The sequence below is a fragment of the Mobula hypostoma genome, chromosome 21 (assembly GCF_963921235.1).
Source record: "Mobula hypostoma chromosome 21, sMobHyp1.1, whole genome shotgun sequence".
NCBI classification, from domain to species: domain Eukaryota; kingdom Metazoa; phylum Chordata; class Chondrichthyes; order Myliobatiformes; family Myliobatidae; genus Mobula; species Mobula hypostoma.
This window is the reverse complement of record NC_086117.1, coordinates 53,629,267-53,635,266: the sequence shown is the minus strand read 5'-3', so window position 1 is coordinate 53,635,266 and position 6,000 is coordinate 53,629,267. Positions and strand designations below refer to the sequence as shown.

The 6,000-nt window shown below is 41.8% G+C and overlaps 2 non-coding genes across 2 annotated transcripts; one reads left to right on the top strand and one right to left on the bottom strand.

The window, feature by feature from the left end:
- The first annotated feature begins 1,825 nt into the window (after positions 1-1,825).
- trnaf-gaa (transfer RNA phenylalanine (anticodon GAA)) lies at positions 1,826-1,898 on the top strand. Its single transcript has one exon. It is a non-coding gene; the product is annotated as a tRNA-Phe (tRNA).
- A 1,007-nt stretch (positions 1,899-2,905) lies between these two features.
- trnaf-gaa (transfer RNA phenylalanine (anticodon GAA)) lies at positions 2,906-2,978 on the bottom strand. Its single transcript has one exon. It is a non-coding gene; the product is annotated as a tRNA-Phe (tRNA).
- Between the last annotated feature and the right edge of the window lie 3,022 nt (positions 2,979-6,000).

Below are 6,000 nucleotides of genomic sequence, written 5' to 3'. Positions count from 1 at the left end.
AAATTAAAGGAGACTGAGAAAAGGATTTACAGATTTTCATATCTGAAGAGAGTTGGAAGATTATTTTAAAATTGATTAATTCTTCGTCATTATGTGCTCGTCATTCTTTATTACAATTCAAAGTGGTACATGGAGTTCATATGTCTAAAGACAAGCTCTCTCGTTTCTACGCAGATATTTCACCTTACTGTGATAGATGTACTAATGGAGTGGCCACACTAATTCATATGTTTTGGACATGCCCAAGCCTTGAAAAATTTTGGAAAGATGTATTTCAAACTTTTTCTGTACTTTTCAATGTTATTTTTAAGCCTAATCCCTTGACTGCCTTGTGTGGTATTGTTGAGGATAGTGCTACAAAATTGAAGCCATCTAATTTGCGGGTATTGGCCTTTATGTCTCTTATGGCCAGGAGGGCGACCTTGCTCAAGTGGAAGGAGGCCGCCCCGCCCACTTATGTTCAATGGCTTTCTGATGTTATGTTGTGCCTTGATCTAGAGAAGATTCGTTGTTCGATTTTTGATTCTAAACATGATTTTCTAATGTTATGGGGACCCTTTCTGAGTTATTTTTATAATCTTGGAACTTTTATTGAAGTATGAATCTGAGCCATTATTATAATAATATGATATGGTAAGGTATTTTTTTCTTCATTTTTTACCAACCAGCTCATTTTGGTAGTGGGGGCATATTCTTTTTTAATAAAATAAAATTATATTATTTTATTTCATTTCATAATTCAATTTTTTTTCCTACATGATTGATTTGGAATATGGGATACTGTGATCATATTACTATGATATAAATGTAATGTAATTCGTATTACTTACTTGTATCCTTATGAATTTTGTATTTGTATTCATGCAATTTATATAATATTAATTAAAATATTGAAAAAGAAAAAATACAATTAACCTATTAACTAGTCATAGTCATACTTTATTGATCCTGGGGGAAATTGGTTTTCATTACAGTTGCATCATAAATAATTAAATAGTAATAGAACCATAAATAATTAAATAGTAATATGTAAATTATGCCAGGAAATAAGTCCGGGACCAGCCTATTGGCTCAGGGTGTCTGACCCTCCAAGGGAGGAGTTGTAAAGTTTGATGGCCACAGGCAGGAATGACTTCCTATGACGCTCTGTGCTGCATCTTGGAGGAATGAGTCTAGTAACATGAGCTATTACTAGTGTTCGTCTAGGGGAGGACAACTTCTGGCCCCGCCAAACTGGGAAATCTCGTTTATGTGGATGCTGTGTGATGTGTTTCCCGGTTACAAATCCACACCACATGCAATTAACTGATTGAATTTTATAAAGAATGCTCTCCACGGTACATCTAGGGAAGTTTTTGAGTGTACTTGTTGACGTACCAAGTCTTTGTATTTTCTTTACTAATCCTATATTCGGATTAAGATTTATAAAGTTCAATCAGTTAATTGCATGTGGTGTACTGTCTGATATTTTGTGGTGTGGATTTGTAACCGGGTAGCACATCACGCAGCATCCACACAAACGAGATTTCCCAGTTTGGCGGGGCCAGAAGTTGTCCTCCCCTAGACGAACACGTGCTGGCCGAGCCTGAGGGGTACATTGTGTATTGCATTCAACTGCTGCTGCTAAGTGAGCAAATGTCATGACACATGCCGGTGATAATAAATCTGATTCTGATTCTTAGATACTGGGAGGGTGAGGTTTAAGGAACTACAATACTGCAGAAGCTGGAATGGTGAGGTACAATACAGAGGGAAGTACAATACTGCAGATACTGGAATGGTGAGGTACAAGACAGAGGTGAACCACAAAAATGCAGATACATCAGCCGAAATAGCTCAGTTGGGAGAGCGTTAGACTGAAGATCTAAAGGTCCCTGGTTCAATCCCGGGTTTCGGCACTGGTATATATTTATTGTCACCGCGATAGCATAGCAGTTAGTGTGACACTATTACAGCTGGTAGTGTCAGAGTTTGGAATTCAGTTGTGAGTAAGTAACTCTGTAAGTAACTTTGTACATCCTTCCCATGTACACAGTCCCTCTGTCCAAAGCCAGACTGGTTAGTAGGTTAATTGTATTTTTTAAACCGTACCACAATTAGGTTAGGGTTAAATCGGTGGATTCCTGGGTGGAACAGCTGAGTGGGCCGGACAGACCTGTTCTGTGCTCTATCTTTCAATAAAATAAAATAAATAATATTCTGTAATGGTGAGGGACGGGGCAAAGAGCTTTAATAAGCAGGAGGTTTTTTTCAGCGAGAGTCATGATTGGAGTACTGCGCAGAGGCAGTAAAAGCATTCCTGTTCATGTCGGGCAAAAAACTTTAAAAACCCAGTCTGCATAAAAAAGGGGTACCGTCTAATGGAGCGGTCGTCATCGGAGTGGACTGAGTCAGAGAGGCAAGGCTTTGGCTCAACAGGGTTTTAGGAAGGACAGGCAGAAGCAATGTATGTAGGTATTCTCACTCCTTATTTATTATTTAAATCTGGAGAGAATAGTGGGTACGTCTACAGGGCCAGTGTTCTGTTCTGGGTGTCAGATGAGGGATTTCTCGCTGAAAAAAACCTCCTGCTTATTAAAGCTCTTTGCCCCGTCCCTCACCATTACAGAATATTATTTATTTTATTTTATTGAAAGATAGAGCACAGAACAGGCCTGTCCAGCCCACCCAGCTGTTCCACCCAGGAATCCACCGATTTAACCCTAACCTAATTGTGGTACGGTTTAAAAAATACAATTAACCTACTAACTAGTCTGGCTTTGGACAGAGGGACTGTGTGCATGGGAAGGATGTACAAAGTTACTTACAGAGGATGCCACAACTGAATTCCAAACTCTGACACTACCAGCTGTAATAGTGTCAGACTAACTGCTATGCTATCGCGGTGACAATAAATATATACCAGTGCCGAAACCCGGGATTGAACCAGGGTCCTTTAGATCTTCAGTCTAACGCTCTCCCAACTGAGCTATTTCGGCTGATGTATCTGCATTTTTGTGGTTCACCTCTGTCTTGTACCTCACCATTCCAGTATCTGCAGTATTGTACTTCCCTCTGTATTGTACCTCACCATTCCAGTATCTGCAGTATTGTACTTCCCTCTGTATTGTACCTCACCATTCCAGTATCTGCAGTATTGTACTTCCCTCTGTATTGTACCTCACCATTCCAGCTTCTGCAGTATCGTAGTTCCTTAAACCTCACCCTCCCAGTATCTAAGAATCAGAATCAGATTTATTATCACCGGCATGTGTCATGACATTTGCTAACTTAGCAGCAGCAGTTGAATGCAATACACAATGTACCCCTCAGGCTCGGCCAGCACGTGTTCGTCTAGGGGAGGACAACTTCTGGCCCCTCCAAACTGGGAAATCTCGTTTGTGTGGATGCTGCATGATGTGCTACCCGGTTACAAATCCACACCACAAAATATCAGACAGTACACCACATGCAATTAACTGATTGAACTTTATAAATCTTAATCCGAATATAGGATTAGTAAAGAAAATACAAAGAAAAAGAGTCCATTTTAAGAGAAAAGTCAAAAGTGCACGTAGGAGCTCACAAATACGGCCATTCATCAACTATTGACCTCCGAGCGTCACCGACCTTCGGACCCTCGCTCTCGGTCCCTTCCGTCCGGTCGTCTCCCAGCTCTCTCCATATGCGTCTTCCTTCTTCCTCTCTCGCCGACCCTAGACCGCGAAAATCTCTCTTCCAGACTCATAAGAAATAACAGCATTCCAAACCCCGTTATCTCCAGTCATAACCCAAACATTGCTGCTACAGAGAAACTATTACATTAGCAGTGAAACCTTACAGTGCGCTACAATAATATAGAAGCAGAAAAAATAATAATAAACACACAAATGAATTTACCATATTACATATAATGAATAGATTAAAATCATGCAAAAAACAGAAATAATGTATATTAAAAAGTGAGGTAGTGTTTACGGGTTTAATGGCCATTTAGGAAACAAATGGCAGAGGGGAAGAATTTGGTCCTGAATCGCTGAGTGAGTGCCTTCAGGATTCTGTACCTCCTCCCTGATGGTAACAGTGAGGAAAGGGCATGCCCTAGGTGCTGGAGGTCCTTAATAATAGACACTGTCTTTCTGAGACAATACTCCTTGAAGATGTCCTGGGTACTTTGTAGGGTAGTACCCAGGATGGAGACGAGTAAATTTACAACCCTCTGCAGCTTCTTTCAGTCCTGTGCAGTAGCCCCTCCATACTAGACATTGAAGCATCCTGTCAGAATGCTGTCCACGGTACATCTATGGAAGTTTTTGAGTGTACTTGTTGGCGTACCAAGTCACTTCAAACTCCTAATGAAGTGTAGTCACTATCTTGCCTTCTTTATAACTGCATTGATATGTTGGGACCAAGTTAGGTCCTCAGAGATCTTGACACCCAGGAACTTGAAACTGCTCACTCTCTCCACATCTGATCTCTCTATTAGGATTGGTGTGTTCCTTCATCTTACCCTTCCTGAAGTCCACAATCAGCTCTTTCGTCTTACCGACAATAGACAATAGGTGCAAGAGTAGGCCATTCAGCCCTTCAAGCCAGCACAGCCATTCATTATGATCATGGCTGATCATCCACAGTCAGTACCCCGTTCCTGCCTCCTCCCCATATCCCTTGACTCCACTATCTTTAAGAGCCCTATTTAACTCTTTTTTGAAAGCATCCAGAGAATTGGCCACCACTGCCTTCTGAGTCAGAGCATTCCACAGATCCACAACTCTCTGGGTGAAAAGACTCAGTTCCAAATGGCCCATCCCTTATTCTTAAACTGTGGCCTCTGGTTCTGGTCTCCCCCAACATCAGGAACATGTTTCCTGTCTCTAGCGTGTCCAATCCCTTAATAATCTTATGTTTCAATCAGGTCCCCTCTCATCCTTCTAATTTCCAGTGTATACAAGCCCAGTCGCTCCAATCTTTCAACATATGACAGTTCTGCCATCCCAGGAACACCTCGTGAACCTACGCTGCACTCTCTCAATAGCAAGAAAGTCCTTCCTCAAATCTGGAGACCAGAACTGCACACAATACTCCAGGTGTGGTCTCACCAGGGCCCTGTACAACTTCAGAAGGACCTCTTTGCTCCTATACTCAACTCCCCTTGTTATGAAGGCCAACATGCCATTAGCTTTCTTCACTGCCTGCTGTACCTGCATGCTTACTTTCAGTGACTGATGAACAAGGACACCTAGATCTCGTTGTACTTCCCCCTTTCCTAACTTGACACCATTCAGATAGTAATCTGCCTTCCTGTTCTTGCCGCCAAAGTGGATAACCTCACATTTATCCACATTAAACTGCATCTGCCATGCATCTGCCCACTCACCCAACCTGTCCAAGTATCCTGCATTATCTCAACATCCTCCTCACATTTCACACTGCCTCCCAGCTTTGTGCTATCTGCAAATTTGCTAATGTTACTTTTAATCCCTTCATCTAAATCATTAATGTATATTGTAAATAGCTGCGGGCCCAGCACCGAGCCTTGCGGTACCCCACTGGTCACTGCCTGCCATTCCGAAAGGGACCCGTTAATCCCTACTCTTTGTTTCCCGTCTGCCAACCAATTTTCTATCCATGTCAGTACCCTACCCCCAATACCATGTGCTCTAATTTTGCCCACAGATCTCCTATGTGGGACCTTATCAAAGGCTTTCTGAAAGTCCAGGTACACTACATCCACTGGCTTTCCCATGTCCATTTTCATAGTTACATCCTCAAAAAATTTCAGAAGATTAGTCAAGCATGATTTCCGCTTTGTAAATCCATGTTGACTTGGACCGATCCTGTTACCGCTATCCAAATGTGCCGCTATTTCATCTTTTATAATTGACTCCAGCATCTTCCCCACCACTGATATCAGGCTAACTGGTCTATAATTCCCTGTTTTCTCTCTCACTCCTTTCTTAAAAAGTGGGATAACATTAGCTACCCTCCAATCCACAGGAACTGATCCTGAATCTATAGAAC